We start from the raw sequence: 19071 nt of genomic DNA, 5'->3' as shown, positions 1-19071 counted from the left end.
AAAGAAAAAGAAAGAAAAAAAAGAAAAAGAATAAGAAAAAGAAAAGAAATGTTCTGGCTCACTATACTGAATGGATGTGATTTTTAATTCAAATTTATACAGGACTAAAAATAGAGTGTCTTCATATTGTAACAGAAAATTATTAACAACTTGAGAAGTCAGCCTGATACTAAAAGGCTAAAAGGTCTTCTAAGTAAAATTCCTGACACAAACATGATTTTTAAGAGTGAGGATCAAAATTAAGATTCCACTGAGTGAAATTGTCACCGGTGCTGACTTTCAGCCAAGATTATGTATATGCCTGATACATTCACATATGTGTTTTCACTTGGTCAGCAGAGAGTTTGAATTTCTTATGGAGACCACCAACTTTGCTGGACATGTTTCAGTTCTGAAGGAAAAAAAAAAATGGAGAGAAATGCATTTAACTCATTCATGCTGCATGGAACATGCACAGTGCATCACCAAAGGCCAACGTCTACTCCCAGAAGTGCACATCCAACAGCATTGCAACAGCAGAGATAACAGGTGTAGCTGTAGGGAGAGTTTAGCAGAGATTCTAATCAGTCTAACTACTGTTTTAAAGAGACAAATTTGATAAAGAGATGGGTATCTCACTGCACAAATCCCTGTGTAATCCCATAATTGCCAGCAGCAAATGGGCATTATTGGAAATTCAGCCAAGCTACCAATGAGTTGCTCATCCTCATCAGCCTGGGCTGTGAAACACTGCATGCACAATGCCCCACCTCTTCAGGAAGTGTTTCCTAAAAAAAAAGTTAATGAAAAGCTTAGATGAAGATCATAGAATCATAGGAAGAGATGGGTTGGAAGACTTTAAAGCCTGTCCAGTTCCAGCTCTGTTGTGCGCAGGGACACCTCTCCCAGCTCAGGTTGCCCAGGGCCCATCCATGGCCTTGGGAACCTCCAGGGATGGAGTACTCACAGTTCTGGGCAGCACGGCCAGGGCCTCACCACCCTCTGGGTATTGAATTTCCTCCTAAGATCTGAAGACAGTGAATAATGGCCACAGATCACAACTTTTGGAAAACTCATCTTCTGCATGTTGGAGGTTCTGCAGCATAAATGGGTCAGATTCAGCGTTTTGTTTCCAACAGAGTAACAAAGAATCCGTAGGTAATGGTTCCACCCTTGGTATGAGCGCAATTTTCATTTGCACTTCACAGAAACTCCACTGTAATTCATTAACGTATATACCATTAAAAAGGAGTTGTAGGAGAATGAAATAAAAGAAGAGTTGATAGATAGTGTTGCATTGATGGGTTCCGCTTGGTTGGTAACATCAAGTGGCAGAATGAGAACAGTTTTTAAGATATGATTAAATATAAATTTTATCAAAGGAGCAGTAAAACATTATAGCTTTAGGCTTTTTAAATTCTGTACGCATTCTAGGATTCCAAAAATAAAGCTCCAGCTTCTTAAAATTGAATGTCTGTGTTGTATCATTTAAACAAGCCACCATCTGAGCTACAAGGCGTTTTTATCTGCAAAGCCACCCCAGTAGGATTCAGAAAGGCAACATGTGGGCTGTTCACTTGCACAAAATTGTAAGGCCCCATCATTGGGCCCATAGCCCTTTGTATTTCTTGGTATGCCCTGGGCAGCCTGGTCTAGTATTAAACGTGGAAGTTGGTGGCCTTACCTGTGACAGAGGGCTTGGAGCTTCATGATCCTTGAGATCCCTTCCAACCAAAGTCATTCTATGATTCCATGATTTTACGATATTCATCTGACAACTGCATTTATCTGTAATGCAAACCCCTAGCAACCTCGACCGTGCCCTCCACCGGGCCTGAAATCAAAGCCAAAACCACGTTATTCCAAAAAGAAGAAGAAATAGAGAGGCTGCCCTTGCTAGCACTCACACACAGCCTTTTCCCAGGCTCAGACATCACCACCCATGTGTCCTACATTAGGTTGGGTGCAAAAAAAGAGCTTGACTACTCCCCATGCCTGTCCTTCCCAACTTCTGTGCCAAACTCTCCTCCTTCCTTTCTTTGGGAACTGATTGGACTCTGTGTGTGTGCACAATGCTGCCCTAGGATTTAAAATGAATGCTTTGTTCTCACCCCAAACATACCAGTAAATACATAAACATGATCATCAGTAATCATGCAGAGAAGTAAAAGCTACCAGATACTTAATTGTTTTAGTTTTCTAATATGGTTGTGCATTAAGGTTTCCCAATGACAGGCTAATGAGAAAAAGATCATCCTAATTTGAGTGAGTGTGCCTTCCTTAGCTATTAAAAAATACCCGTATTAATTAGTTCTTGCTCTAATTGCTGTGGAAAAAAAAATATTCTGAAAAAGAAAACAAGGGGCAAAGCAATGCATATTTACAAATACCAAAACTAGAAATAAATATTCAATATAGCCTTGTTAAGTCAAATACCCAGAATAATAAAGCAGGACAAAGTCATTTCTATAGAAAAAAGCGAATGATTTCTGCATTTTGCTGCTGGTAAAGAATTGAAGGAGAGCTGATTTGAATCTTCCTTCAATCTCCCATCAATAAAACAGAGACAAGGCAGATTCGAAAGCTGATCTGGGAGAGTCATGTTTTTATAATTGCTTTTTACCCTCAGGCGTTTGAAATCCAGAGGGTCACGAGTGCCTGTGTTAGAGCTGGAGGAGGCCAAGAGGCCCAGTCAGAACCCTGAGACACAAATTAATTTGTTTGTGTTTCTCATGTCTAATTTGGGGAAAGAGAAAACTCTTTGCCACTTTACAATCTTTTAATCTAATTAAAGGGAGATACATGTGAAATATTTATGCAACCTTTAGGAAAAAAAAAAGAGAGGGTGAAAAAAAAATTTGCTCAGTCTCATTTGGGAAATTTTCTAAGATATGGGAATGGAACAATTTATAAAACAAACACAGAAAAACTGCGTAAAATTGTTTGTTTGTAAGAAGCATTTGCGAAATTTCAGAGTAAGTTAAGTTCTACATTCTTGTTTTGGATTAGGAAACTCACAAAATGGCAAAGAAGCAAACCGTGACTTCTTGCCAATACATCTATATTACAGCCAATATTACATTGGAAAAGAAGCATTATAAGCATAACTCTGCCTAGAAAACATTTAAATTATGCTGTATTAAGGAGATATAAGAGAGGAAAGTGCTATCAAGGGATAAGCTTCGTGGAAAAACAATTCAAGTTGCTCAATATTTTGCGTGCTCCAAGTGACATGTCTTTCCTAAACAGCACTTCAGCACAGTCTCAATCTGATTTATACCATCAAACTCTGGAGTGTCTTCTCTGTGTGCCTCAGGGCAGCCCATTGCTCTGCCGGCTGATGTCCCTCTTCCGATCGCATCCGGATGTGCAGCTCAGCCCACGCTGCTATAAACCACACATACAGAATCATGGAATCATAGAATGGCCTGGGTTGAAAAGGACCACCATGATCATCTAGTTTCAACCTCCTGCTATGTGCAGGGTTGCCAACTGCTAGACCAGGCTGCCCAGAGCCACATCCAGCCTGGATGGATATGACCAGCTGGAAGGAGCCTGGCAGTCTGCAGAAGACCAAGACAGTGTTTCAGAGTCTCACCAGAACCACCCAGCCTTGGATTTAATGGGTTAGACACCAAAGCTTGGGCTGGGCTCATGATTTTCCATCAAGGCCAGACCTCAGCATGCCCTCAGACGTGTCTTAGTGCCTTAAAACAGCCCAGCTCTGTGCCGGAATCCTTACACAAACTGAAATTTTAATTGAAAGGTGGGCTGAGGTTTCATAATGAAGCTAGAATCCATCATGTCCCAACATATTTTTAGCTTACAATAGAAGGAAAATCCTCATCTAGAAGCGAGAAAACTGAGAGTAACATAAGCACACAAATATTAACACTCCACACACTTTGCAACAGAGAATTTGCTACCAGGTAAAGACACAGCTCTGTTTACAGTGTGCTGCTCCCCAGGCCAGGCTGCCCTCCCTTTACGCTCAATATGGTGAAACTCCATTTGGGTGAAAAGCATCACACTGCGCTTCACTTCAGCATAGCAGCTGACCCTCCCCAAAGGTCCCCTGTGCGGCATAAAGTGTTTGCATCCTTGGGAAGAGCTTAATGAAAATGGACAGTAAATCACTTGATTTCAAGTTTGCATTTGTTTATTTGGCACCTGATTATAACCTGCTCATTGACCTTGCTTGATAGGTGATGGGACATGAGCTCTCACTGATGCTGACCGAGCCCTGAGCACAGCAAAGGCTTTTAAAATTTTACAAAATAAGGAATGGGTGAACAAATAAATCATCCCATCCTATGCCTTCTATCCAGTAAACGAGTGTGGCCCTTAATCACGCTAATAAAAGCACTGAAGCCAAAGGGAATACCTGAGTGAGAGTGAGTTTGCAAGGCCAGGGCTTATTCCTGTAGGTATGTCAGAGAGAGCTTGTCAAATAAACCGAAGACTGATAGCTGCTATATTTTCACTTATTATAATCCAGAAACAACATACTTGTCTGAACAAAATAAAAATAAAGTCCTCTTTGAGGCTACTCTGTTTGTCTTGACAGCAAACTTGGGTTTTAAGCCAAGACTCCAGATTGTTTTTGTGAAAACATTTCCACTTGTCTGAAAGAGTATATATAATGGATATGTGATAGCGGTAATGCAATGCTGAAGTAATCTCCGGAGAATGGCCGCATCTCCGGGGACGTTGCGCTGCACTGGGTACTACATACCAGGAAAATAAAATTGGTATTCTAACAATATGGAGAATGCCTCCGATTTGTACCTTGCAAAAATACCAACCCTCATTTATAATTCAGCTGTAATGTGTGCTTCCCTTGTAGGAAGTGTTTCGCTTTGGTAGGAACTGGAAGTGACAGCTGTGAAGGCTCTTTCTGACTTCATATGGGATCAGAGCGCACCGCCGCGGCACTGCGTGCTGGAAGCAGCTGATGGGATGGGCAAGGTGCTGTGAAAAAAGCCCTAATCTGGAAAATGGCTTCATGCATTTCCTCCCACTCATTCTGCACAGCCTTTGAAATGCAATGATAGAACTTTTGCAAGTACTAGAGGAAAAGGTGCAGGGGTGGGAGCAAATACATCTTCACATAGTGGATGTTTCATGACTCAGGGCGGCACATGGGATGACAGTGAGGGGCTGAAGATCTCTTTGATCCCTGCATTGCATATCCCAGGACATAGGCCAATGGATGACTGTTTGGGCTGCTGGTGGGGTCCTGGTACCACTGGTGCCTGAATGGAGCAGGTCCAAAACACACTTGTACGAAGGCAAGGATATTGATAGTAGAGGGCTCTTCCACCTCCTAGATAAAGAGCTGTGCCATAAGCACAGCATGAAGATGGAATCTGGCTTCATTTTATTAATAAGAATAAATGAATAGTGGAGCAGTAGATGTAGTGAATTTTCCAAATATTTTCTCAACTCAATTTTGACAAAAACTGCTGGAGACGAGGGCGCCTGGGGAGGGAGTATGTGGGGCAGGAAGCCATGGCTGTCCCCTCAAGCACACACAGAAATGCTACTTAAACACTGGTCCAAAATTCTGGTGACAATTTTCAAATGTCATGGGCATTGTGGACCACATCCTGTTTGTCTTGTTAGATCTCAAGTGCATGGCAAGAGGCACCAGAGTACAGGTACAACACACTGCAGACTGGTCGGTGCTGGAAGAATAGAAATGGATGCATTGGTCTGCACAGTAAAAATAGCAGCAAATTCTGAGTCTTAAAGGAGAATGAAGAAACATAGCTCTATAATGTATCACATTTGAGTGCATCCAAACATTATAAAGTGCAGTTTCCATGAAAGTTAATAGGGTTCCCAAATATGCATGTCTAAGGGCAGATTCTGGCCCTGACATTAACTATTTGAGCAATGCAAATTTTGAATTTCAGACATACATCAAGAGGTAATCCTGGCTGCTCAGCCACTTTACTGAACCCTGGCATAAAAAAAGAATTCAATTTTAGAATCTGTCTGTAATTCAAAAGGGGGAGAAAACAGTGTAAAATGTGTTCCTTGAAGAGAGATGCAAGTTTCTCATTTATATTCGATCTCGGATGAGATTTGGTAAATGCAGGCCCTTCCACAAAGTGAATATTATAGTGAGGCCGTAACATTTTACTAACACGAATTCATAAGGTGACCCTGGAGATCAACAATAAAACAAAATTCCATAATAGACTTAATAGCAAAAAGGGCTCGGTGTTTCTGTTGTCTGCCCAAATATGTTTCAATCTGTACGGTTGTTCTAGGTGAGTATTTCCCTATAATTTTTCTACGTGGCCTGTAAAGAATAAAACGCAGTTTCAATCAACTAAAATCACAAAGCATTCGCGATAGATGTGCATTAGCTTTTTACAGCTGTCTTGGTTTTTATACCGTCTCTTACCGAGCGGATTTCCCCCTCCTCACGTCTATAAAAGGTAGGTAAATTAAACAAATTATTAACTATGCAGTGGTTGAATACTTTGTAAAATTGTAGAACCAGCTTTTAGAAACCTTTAATGCTCCATCTCCCAGAGGTGAAATGCCAGCCTCCATTCGGGTCTCTTTCAGTTGCCCTTGCCACTTCAAAATGTGTCTGGAAACAGCTCTGCAGATGGCCTCGTATGTTTTACAGGAAATATTACTTAAACATTGGAAAGGATCGAATTTCTCCTGTTAGGAATTACAAATCTGGATTTCATTTTCTCTCTTTCCCCCCACAGCCCCCAAACCATGGGAAAAAAATGTGACTGTTACATATGACACTAAGGAAGTATTTGGGATTTTATTTTTAATATGCCACTTGTATTGGAAAATAAAGGATAAATCTTGGAAATGTAACCTGGTTAAATAAGCCCTATTCTTCATATAAAATAGTAGCTAATCGAAAAGATTTCCCAAAAGCATCAAAGCTTTATATATACTATGGTCTGGAAAACACATTGCGTAGGATTTCTATTTTTGTTCTTTTTCATGCGAATGTAGAAGAATAATAAACTTTTCTTTCAGCTTTGCAGAGAGAGTTTCCTAACGTTTGAAGCATTTCTTACATATTGACCTTGGTTTATGTATTCTGCATGGATTCATTAAGCTTATGGGGGTTCTATTGTCAGGAAAATGGTTAGCATTAGTAAAACACACAATTAAAATAGTAGCAGGTGATGTCAGTTTTAGTAGAGTTGACATTAATGACCTGTTCATAAGGGGCAATTTCCACACTAATGTCATGTTCTTTAAATGGAAATAGCCAGGAATACACATTTTCCATGTAAAATAACCCTTTTTGTAATTCATTAAATTCCCTTTCCCCCTATATTTAAGTAGACACCTTTCCAAGAGGGAGTAGAATTCCAAATAAAGACATAGGAAATTAAAATCAGCGTTCCCACAACTAGTCTACTTAATATTCATATGCAGGAAAAGATCCATAAACTCTTTTTTTCTTCTTTTTTTATTAACAAAGGAAACAAACTCCCCCTGACAGTCCACTTCTCCCAGCCGTGCAGCGACTGCCTTTGTTTCGGATTGGAACAAAATACTCTCAGGAAGCCTTGCATGCGGGAGCCACTGGTGGGGAAGGGGCACACACAGAAGGGAATTTCTGTGCCCCTTTCAAGAGGATTCATCTCTACCTTCATGGGTTGGAATTGGTGCCTAAGCAACACATGGATGGTGAAGGTCCTGAAGAGCCCCTGGAGCCACAGCCAACACTATGTTGCTTCCCATTGCTCTAAGACCAGCTTAGCCAAAAGCACTGATTTATTTTTGTAGGGACAGCGGTGGTGGGTACCCCACTTGGCCAATTTGGGGCCATCCAACCCTAAAGGCTTAGCTTGTGTTTACCCAAATCTATCAGCACAATTCTCCAATAAAATTTATCCTGTCCTCGCTTTCCTGTTGTCACTACTATGCAGGAAATTAAAAAAAAAAAGAGGATTGCAGTGATGTGCTCTTGGAGGATGCAGCCAAAGATCTCAAGGGGTACACATGCTCACATCATCCACTGCGATCACCCCAGGTGGCCAACACTGCGTAGCATAGAGCTGAGAGGCACAGACCATGTTCTCTGTCCTCCAACACCGGACCCTGCAGCCCATCAGTACTGGGTCATGTTTGGAGACCAGAGAAGCAGCAGCAGATGTGTTGGTGTCACAGGCCAAGTGGAACGTTTCGCCAGAAATGGGATCAGTTGTCTCAAGCTTCCCATCTCACACTCCTCTCCTCCACCATAAAAACGCGTTGTCTTTATTTGAGTCAGCGTCATTGTCATGGTAATTGCTTCAAGGAAAGCAGCATGAATCTGGGACTGCCTGTCTATCCGTGGCACCAATCCGCCAAATAATTTGGCACTGCCTGCTCTAATTGGCAGCCACAGCCAAAGAGACACCCAAGCCTGAAATGGGGTTGTTGCGGGTCATCCTGCGAATGCACTGGAATTTGGCAGCATGGCTCTGGCCAGCACCAGCCCCTTCCTCGTGTGCTTTTGTGCTTTTTTCTTCTGTTTTGCCCAAGTTAATAATACAGAAAGAAAATCAAAAAAGTGGGGAAAAAATAGTGAATTAAGGATAGAGTTTCACCCTTACCTTTGAATCTCTTTACATTCGTGTGTGTTGCAACCTTAACACAGTTTTTTCTTTTTTCTCTTTTTTTTGCACTTAATTGTAAATCTCAGGGCTGCTGATGAAGCAAGAATAAAAATTATAGCACAATCAGGAGGAGTGGAAAAGGAAAATGGATTTTACAAGAGCACACTTTAAAGAAAAGAAGTCGGTCTGAAACATAAATAAAAGTCAGCCCAAGGGACCGCACCTCTGGCATTAACTGTCTAGCCACCAAGGACCACTATGGTACAAATTTAGGGTCAGCTAAAGAGCATTTCTATGGCAGCTGAATATTCAGACCTGTAAAGTAGATATCCACATCAGAGCGACTTGGCCCCCTGTGAGCCCAGGGCAGGCAGAGGAGGTCCGAGCCCTCCTGCTCGACTCCCTCAGTGCTCTGCTAAGTGTTTGAGGAGGGAAGAGGAGATGAGTAGAGGTCACCCTAATCGATGGCCCCACATTGTCACTTCTGCACTAGGCAGGGAGAGTCTGGTGGGGTAGGACAAGTGTGGGCAGGACTGATGGCTGGTGAATGGCCAAACACCTACCTGCCCATCGTCGAGGAACTCTCCTCCCCACCATGTGCTCACTGCTGTTTCGCCCCAGAGCGGGGAGATATGAAAGGCGACTCCGCCGGCGAGATGAATTTGGGAATTTAAAGCATATGATGTAATTAGATCTTTCAAAAGGTGATGATTTCATCCGTTTTGTCTAGACGTTTTACTGTGGTCACAGTAATCAGAGGCAGAGGGGGGGAAATCCTCTCGGCATTACAGAGGCAGCTGCACGCGAAGGGCCGCCTGGCACCAACACGGGCAGCACGGACAATGGGAAGCTGTTTTTCCCTCTTTTCTTCTGCAAGGAGCAGACAGAAAGCCAACCTGGGCAGAGCAAGTGGAGGCACCTTATTATCAGAAGATTTACAGACATGCACTTTGGTTAGCAATTCCATTTTATAAAAATAACAGCATAGATTTTCCCCGTTTCTCCTGTCCTACCAGCATGGAGATGATTACTTCCTTTAACAAACCAGGGTATCTTCTCCCCATAAGCTGTATTATTTAAAACAAAACAAAACAAAAAGCCAGAAACAAGATTCCCAGTACAGAACATTACCCTGAATAGGCTGGGTGAAAATGCAAATCACATGTAAATATTTATGTGCAAAATTCAACAGAAATAATTTCTTAGCAAAAGAGGGAAAAAAAAGACAATAAAGCCTAAACTCTTATTTTTTTGGAGTATTTTGATATTAATAATAATAATAATAATAACCAACCTCCTCTTTGTAATTGTTGCATCTTTCCGAAGCTCTTTACGTTGTCTTGAATAAGAACAAATGATAATCTGCCTCATTAATAATAACAGAATGCAATTTTGGAATAGGCTCTAATAATGATCATTAGCTCCTTTGTGGCTTTTGCTCTGCTGCTATGAGCTTGGTGTCTGGCTTAGCAAACCCTCTCATTTTGCACATAGGTTCCAATCCGTGAGAGCCACTGCAGTGCCCAGTGCTGCCCATTTTGGAGCAGGGACAGCCATTGCCAGGTCTCTGTGCTGGAGCCGCAGCCCCCAGCAGCTCCCTTGTCTCACAGCTCGCTGCCTGGCATGGCCCCGCACGGCTCAGCTGGGACTTCGCTAAGGATCTCGCTTTCATGGGCAAACACAGCTTCACCTGCCCTCCAAATCCCTCTCTGCTCCTTCTTTCCCAGCCCTCCCAGCTGAGCTATGTTAATCAGGTGGGGGACACAAGGTAACATTGAAGTAATTCAGCCAATTAGGCCCTGAATTGTTTGCATCCAACAGCATTTTGTATTTCTGCAAATGTGTGAAATGCAAAATGTGCCCTGCAGCAAAAACGACAGCAGCCATGTACTGGCGGCATGTCAACAGATCCTCGGAACGGCTGACGGCTGATACTGATGCATACATATGTTTGGGAGAGTGTGGACTTTTTTATGTGTGCGCTTCTCCGGCGAGAGGAGCCGGAGCCGGGGGTCTTGGTGGCAGATGGGCAGGGGTAACAGGGATTGGCTAATCCCAAATCTGCATTCGCTTCTTCACGTAGCAACTGGGGAAAGATGGAGCCAGCTGTCAAATGGAAGACTTTCATGGTCCCCTGCACACAACAGCTGCACAGGCCCTGCCTGCTTGGTTCTAAATTATTAAACATCTTTTTAGTTTGTTCCAGCTGCAGGCATCAGTGTGTTTATGCAGCCTTTGTGCATTTTACATATGATTCCTTCTCCCCTCCTCTCATCAAAATGCTGTTTGTAAAAGTCATTATCCCATCTGTGCCCCAGTTTGGCCAAACAGCCTAAGACAAATCCGATGCTATTCTCCTTCCAGGACAATTTGGGAGTTGAAGATGATTGCAGTGACTTGAGACTTCAGGGGTTTGGTGCTTTTGCTTGCTTTCACTCCACCACCTGTAAGCGGTGGTGTCATCTCAGCAGCTTAAGGGTACACACATGTAATAAGGATCTTTGCAAGTAAGATTTTATCCTTGGAAACACGGCTTTAGGAAAAAAAAAAAAAAGAAAAGAAAAAGGAAAGAAAAAAAAAAAACACTCTGTGCCTATCTGTCTATAAGGATTTTTTCTGAGCATTTTCACCAGGGAGGGGTGATGGGAGAACCTGCTTTAAATAATCTCTCACTGGCAGCTAGCTTCCCTGAAGATTTCAGCAACAATAATACTGTTATTATTTTCAGGAGACATGAATATTCACAGACTAGGTATAAACCTACCCTGCTTAAATGGGATAGCTCTGCTAGAAAGCCACTGACTCCTAACTCCTGGACTACCGCTAAAAATGCCTGTGAAGTAATAATGTAATAAACACGCCACTGGCAGTACAAAACATGACCTGATGTATTAATTATATTCTAGAACAAAAAAAGAAAATGGCTTGTTTGAAACGACTGCTTCCTGCAGGATATTCTGGTTACAGCCAGATTCCAGCACAAAGCGGGTCCCACTGCCCCCCGCGATGAGCAGAACCCTGCCTGCGTCAGGCGCTGAGTTGCGCTTCTTCCTTAACCCTTTTGTCCTGTGTGTGGCTGCATCTGAAGTCGGGCAGTGTGCATTTGCACTACGCCAATATGCCTTTTTCTCCATCGGCATGGCCTGGTTGGGACAGACATGGGCTGGATAGCTTTGCCGGCATCGCAAATCCCTGCCAGCACCACCGCAGCACAGAATAGGGGCAGGCTGTGCCCCCGTCTGCCTCCTGCCCTTCCCAGGCTTGGGCTTGGCTCCAGCACTGGAGAGATCTCGTCTTTGAAAGGCCATTGCCTCAATCAGCATTTGAATGACATTCCTAACCTTTTCCTTAAGTTCATTAATCCCTTTGTGTTTTCCAGCTCTAAGACCCTAAGTCAGGATATCATGTAAGCATAAATTTGAAGTTTATGATAGGATTTATGTTTAAATAAGAGCATCTGTTTAAATACCTTATGAATCAAAGCTCTGGACTGAATTTACGGTCATCTGTGTGAGGAAGGAGTGGGGAGGCTTTAAAAAACAACGAGCAAAATCGATTCCAACTCGCAAATCTTGGATTTCGGAGAAGCGCACTTCTGTTTGGAGAACCCTCTCTAGAAACATTTGTGATTGACCCGATTCTCTGTAGGCCAGCAAGGCGCACCGCTACAGAGAGTGATTGAAATCCTGCTGAAGATATTTCCATAAATATCTTCATGGCTTTGGAAGTTCGGCAGCGTGGAAAAAAACCACACCATGTACTGTCATGTGAAGGTGCAGGAAGACAGGTGGCTAACTAGCCTTTATGGCTTCCTTTTGGGGCATAAAATGGTCCTAGCAAGACTCCTGTCCTCCAAATGCCTCCGTGTCATCTCAGCTCAGAGGAGCTCAGGGAAGAGCGATGGGTGCAGCCCCACTCCCGCTGCCCGTCTGAGCTTTCAGCAATAAACCACAAATCTGTCCACGTCCTCCTGGAAGTCCTTGGGAGGATTTACCGGGAAGGTGAATGGGCCTTCAGTCAGCCTCTGGCCCTGCAGTGATCGGGGAGGTTCTGAGCCTGCCCCACGGTGCTGTGCGGGTAAGGGCAACGCTCCAAGTATTCAACAGGGTGAAAAAGTCAGCCTGGCTCCCTCAATTGCAGGAGAATTCATTCATTCCCGTGAAAGGACACTTTTTTTACCTGACAAGTGAGAAAGTGCCTGTTAACCAAGTGTCCATTGTAAAGGACAGGAATACCTTTGGGATAAACAACGGCTACAAAGGCTGGTTGTTACAAGCCAGATTTGGTGTGCGTTGCACATCTCGTGCCCCTGGAACTACTGAACCTCACAAGCTGTTTGTACCAAACCCTCCTCGCCTATGAAATATCGCTTGCATATAGCACAGTATGTTCGGAAATGCCTTAATGAAGCACTAAGCATTTATTGAACTTCACTTACTTTAACTGCAGCTGGTAAAAGGTTTCCTTTATTGTCCAGCCCCAGAGGACAATGGTGAAACCAAAATTTCCATGAATGTAAATTCCAGCTTCAGCTAATTTTGATGACAATGACTTCTCTTCTTTATGAGGTGCATAATGAGCCGGACCACAGTCTAGCCAAAAGCCATGACAAGCTCCAAGCATGCCCCAGTGGCCATCAGTGCTTTCTGTACCCACAGCTTAAACAGAGACTGCCTCCAGTCAGTGTACATGAAGAACCCAGCTCGGCAATAGACAAATGACTCTTTTGTTTTACATTCTTTTTTAATTAGCCTCTTTTTAATGACCTGAGTTAATAAGTGTCAAAAGGTGCAAAACACAGCATGACTTCATTTTTAAAAGAGAGCATTTGCCTTTAATCTCATAAGTAAAGCAAGTGCCCTCTTTAAACATCAGCTGCAGATCCAGATATTGTATTGTACAGTGTAAGAGTTTGCTGTGTACAGTGAATTCCCTATTCCTTGCCCAGATTGCTCAGGCTTCACAAACCCAATCATACAGCCCCATTTGGTGAAGCTTACTCTCTCTATTTTACCCACTCCTTCCTGAATTTATGTATCATTTCAATGTCAGCTTGCTAAAGCATTGATTAAAAAAATATTTGAAAGCTTATTTGTTTCCCAAAGTTCTCACACCTAGACTGAGCACTAGAGACAAAATTATTTTAAAGAAAAAAAAACAGAAAAACAACACAGGAACTGCAACTAGAAAGAAGTAAAGGATCCTGCTGAGAGCAGTAGAATTCCTTTTCTTAATTTGCCATGGATTTAGAAATAGGGCTATTTTACAGTTTATGAGGCTCTTTTCCCATGGGCAGCTCATCCCAAAGAAGCAGCCAAAACCCCTCCAGGTGCCATATTCCTCCTGTTTTCCCAGAAACCCCCCCTCCCTCACAGGAGTTTTGTCTCCTCCGACTTACTTGCTATTCAAAAAGGACATTCAAACACGGGGATGAATTAGCACTTTGCCTATAAAGCATAGCAAAAGCTACAACTGGTAATATTTTTGTACTCAGTGCATATTGCACTGGGATGAGCCTTGGTCTTCCTACAAGTGACACTGCTCCCAGCAAGGACAAAAGAAAACCTTCCCTTGTACCCAAAAAAAGCTGCATGGGAGAGAGCAGTGATGGCACATCCTCTGTCCACGCACATCTCCTCATCGTGGAGACCAAGTATAGTTTCAATTTTTTCTCTAATGGAGTATCAGGGTGGTGACGCAGTGGAACTGGTTGCCAAGAGAGGCTGTGGCTGCCCCATCCTTGGGGGCATTCAAGGGCAGGCTGGATGGGGCTCTGGGCAGCACATAGCAGGGGGGTTGAAACTAGATGATCATTGTAGTCCTTTTCAACTCAGGCTATTCTATGATTCTATGACTCTATGTCAATCGCATCCCACAGCACCAAACTATTCTGTTATACCGTGTGCTCTAAGATTTGGAGGAGGCTCCAGTACGGACCAAGGGCAGTATCCATGGCTCAGCCCCATCTCACCTCTGAACAGGATTAGATCCCCCACTTCCAGGAGTGAAAACGCAGGAGACTCATTCACGGAGTCACTCGACCTCTTTATAATATTGATCTTTTCCTGCAGCTAACAAAGAGAAAATTGTCTAAATGCTACAGTACATCTGCAGAGAAACACAGAGATCATAAAAGAACACAGACATATTACAGCAATGCCAGAGCTCTCCACAGAGCTGTGTGAACTCCTCCTGCTTACCAGGAGGTCATAGGGCTGGGAGCATTTCACTGCAGACATCCCACCATGCTGTTTGTAAATACATGCCAAACTGAAACAGAGAAAAAAATGTATTTGCCAGTAATTAGAGATATTGCATGAAAGGTAGAGTTTGTGTCTTTCCTTCCTTCAGACAACCACATTCTTTCTATAGGACTGAATATTCCTGACTTTACTGGGCCGGGGTCATTAAGCAAGAAGGTATACTACAATAATAAAATTATCAACGGAGCTTTTGACAAGCAGTCATGTGCTTGTAAATGAAATTTATTTAGGTGCCACTCAAAACATTGTAATTAAGAGGTACAGAATATATTACCAGATGGTTCCTGTTTAGTATCTATTTCCTTTAGAGAACAAGGTGATTAGGGAGAGCACTAACTGGTAACTGAGCACTGCACACCCCACAGCCCTGAGCCAGTGCCTCTCCGACTCAATTAAAACTCCACTTGACTTCCACGAGGAGAAATTAGCTCCACCCACTTCATCAATTTATCGATTTCCTCACATACCATTTTCACCCCCTGTGAAACTTCCTCATGTTTGGTCGAATAACTTGCATGCTCACAGATCCATGAGGCCATTCAGAACTGTTATTTTACCACTCGTAGGTACACCTAATTAAGACCTCTAATCAGACTCTTCTACATTTAAATAATTTAAAGGCAGCACTAAGCAACAAAGAGGACCTTTCAGTTTCAAACACAACACAGAAGACCAGACATCCCCTTGAACATTGGTGGCTCGGGGAAAAGACACCTTTCATATACATGAAAGAAACTCCATCAGCCAAAGTGAGGCTTTGCTGCTCTGTTTTCCACTTCCCATTCACACGTGATCTCTATTAGTCATTATTTAATCCTCTGATTACATAAATATTTTTATTTTTAACTCACATGACTGGGATTTCCAGCATGATATGAAATACTCTCGGATGAAAGTGTTAAACGTACACTGGGAAAACTGAAATTATTTTTAAACAGAAAATATTTTCCAGCGGAAAATGGAAAGGCCTTTTCAGCAAAACAGCTTCTTTTACTGCAATGAACTGGTGGGGGTCACGCAGCTCTCACTGCTCCAAGTAATCCCTGGAAATTTTCATGTAAACAAGAGCTGAAAATTCAGTTCAAACCTCCTCCTGGCCTTGCAAGGTGCTTATGAAATGCATCAGCCTTCATTCGAGGCATGCAAATAGCTCTGTGCTTACTTCAGTGCAATTACTGTGAGGTTTGAAGCCAAGCACATGTTTGGATACATCATACCACCAAATTGTCTCTTCCTAATGGAGACAACTTGTTTTCCTCTACGTTCAGAGAGAATGGTATCAGAGAGACAGCCTCAAAGTTGTGTCTTCTGCTGTCTCCGTAGACTCCTACATGGGGCTGCACGCACTCTCCAAAGCCCCACATCAGATTACTGCTGCCAGTAATGTGACTTCCCTGATTGTTTGTTTTTTTTTTCAGAATGTCACCCTCCAAAGGTAAATATCAGCATAAAGGGATAAGGTTCCTTCCTGTACGCAAAGTCTTTGAAACTATTGAGAAAAACCATGGAGTGGTGGTTGCTACTGCCCATCTGCACCCCTATGGGATTTGGGTGCTGCATCTCAGCACTCCACAGCCGCAATGCATTGTGCTGCATCATCCATACAAAAAACAATACAGCACATGGGAGGTGAGATGTAGAACCACTCATGGGATGTTCCCAGCATCATGTGTGGGCATTTCCTGATGCTCGTGCAGCATTCGTCGGGTGAAGGATGCAAGTGCTTTGAAAATGAAAATGGGAGGTGTGCTGGAAAGTGGCTTTGAATTGCTTAGGTTGATGTTGGGTTAAGACTACACCACTCACGGGTGCCTCCAAGGCTTCACAGAAGGTCAGTAAATGGGAGCAGGACAAAGCACACTGACCAACCATTCCTTAATTTATTGAGAGCAAGTAGTGTTCTGCCATTCTGCCATCTCTGCCCAGAGAGGTTGTGGATACCCCATCCCTGGAGGTGTTCAGGGCCAGTTGGATGGGACGCTGGGCAGCTTGGTCTAGTATTAGATATGGAGGTTGGCACCCTGCATGCAGCAGGGGTGTTGGAGCTTGATGATCCTCGAGGTCCCTTCCAACCCAAGCCATCCTATGATTCTGTGATTCTATGATTCTATGATTCCTCCTGACTCTTCTGAAGATTTATTTTAAAATTGAAAATCATACTGTCACTCAGAAAACTCCTACACAGCAAGCATCAAGCTCTTCCTGAAAAATTAATACTGCTTAACTTTCTATTCAGAGGGAAAATAATGTACTGATTGGGTGCAAAATAGAAATAATGACAAAATGCACGTGTGCATTTGTATATACACAGATATGGAGGTAATCCGTACTCTTAATGACTTTAACCCATGAACTAGGTCACTCAGAGCCCATTTTTTTATTCTGTACGTTCCCTTAAACTTAGATAAAATACAGTATTTTTTTTGACAATTTGTCCTGTGCAGTGTTTTGAGTCCCAGTAAGTTTCAATTAGTTGTCCTCATTCCATCACACCGAATTTAGTCCAGGCACATCAGCTGTGAGTTGTAAACTTCCTTCTTCTTTCATCAAATGCACAAAATCACGTCATAAGTTCTTTTTCTTTTGCAGACACAGAACTGTCCTAGGAATTTAGGTTTTCCAAAGGCAGTTTTGATCTATAGATTTCCGATTTATTTGCCAAGATAGCACACAAGTCCTGGTCCATCTTACATGCAGAAGTGGCAGAATTTCAGGGTCAAGACACAGCAGGAGCCACAAATAATTGATACATACAGGGATCATTTGTAAGTTGTACACTCTAGCATCATAGATGTATGCATTTATAACTAAAGTTAACAAAGTGGATAGCTTCCAACACGTTCCCCACGTCAAACAGAAAGCACAGAATTGCTTCCTCCCCCATCAAACAGTACCGAGAGCATTTAAAACAGTTTTTTCTTAAGCTGTGCAAACTTTAATTTCAAACCAAACGATCCTCTCTGTATTCCAGGCACTTTTTTTTCCCTCTGACACATTTTAATGACAATAATTTTGTAAATTGTCAATACATAATCATATCAGCTCATGCCTGCTTTTCAATCGGCACCTCCAGCTTGCATTAATTAAACAGCCTGCCTGACACCATATCATCTCAGTAAACAAACCAAGTGAGATTTTCAGAAGCCGCGGCACAAACTCTTTTCTGGAGATCGGTTATTAAGCTGCAGGTTTCTGTTTCATTTGCCTGCCTTTCACTTTAAAGCAAGCAGCAGCCACTGAGAACACAATAATGAAAGAGGTCATGGAGCACCAGTTGTGCATGAAAGATGCGAAAATTTACTGCAAATGAGACAAGAGCAGTAAATTCATTTTTATTCAAATTACTGTCATCATACATTACCACTTCTCCTGTAAACATTGTGCTTCAGACAGTGTGACAGCATATTATTATTTGCGAGATTATACTATTATTAAGCTATTAACATGTCACCTCCTGCTTGAAACAATGACTCAGCTTGGTACTGCATAATAGGACAAGTTAGGGAGACAAGGCGAGGTGACAGAGAGGTTAGTTGTAAGAAGGGAGGCCATGCATAGAGTGACAGCTGGCACTTAAAGGCTAACATTTATTCAAAAGAGCCCACATAATGAGGGTGCGATCGGCTTTTATTTACATACTGTACCCGTCCACTTCCCACAAACTCGTTCTGCTCCTTTCCCCCATGGCAAAGGGCCCTCGGAGAAGCAGAGGAGTCACCTTGCTGCGCAGTGACATTGGTGCTGCTGGGAGGAGTCCTGCAGGTACTTCTTCAAGGTCCCCAGGAGGTTGCCAAACACTAAAATGTCATGACTTACAGGCTTTGGGGGCTTTCAGGGCATAGTTACCATGAAAGTTCCAGTGCATCAGATGGCACGCTTCACTTTTGCGTGACAAACCCCCTCCACAACCTGCTGCTTCCTAAAAGCTTTCCTGTGCTCCGTGGGGATGTTTCCTGGTCTCTTCCAACCCCAGCCATTCTAGGAGTCTGTGACATGATCCCATGATTCCCCCACGCATGGTTTTCATCCTAAGCTTAGGTGATCCAGAACCACATGCCAATACTCCTAGCCACTTTCCCCAGAATATGTAGCCCTAAGGTAAAAATGAACTGATTCCCATACTCTGCCTTATTACTTTTCCTGTCCAACTTCTCCCTTTCCTCTCTGCTCCTTGTGAAGTTTAAGCATATTTATGTAAATATTCTTTCTTAAGCCTTTGCAACTGTCTTGGG

Source organism: Meleagris gallopavo, chromosome 8, assembly GCF_000146605.3.
Source record: "Meleagris gallopavo isolate NT-WF06-2002-E0010 breed Aviagen turkey brand Nicholas breeding stock chromosome 8, Turkey_5.1, whole genome shotgun sequence".
In the NCBI taxonomy this organism is placed as follows: Eukaryota; Metazoa; Chordata; class Aves; order Galliformes; family Phasianidae; genus Meleagris; species Meleagris gallopavo.
This window is presented reverse-complemented; position numbering follows the sequence as displayed.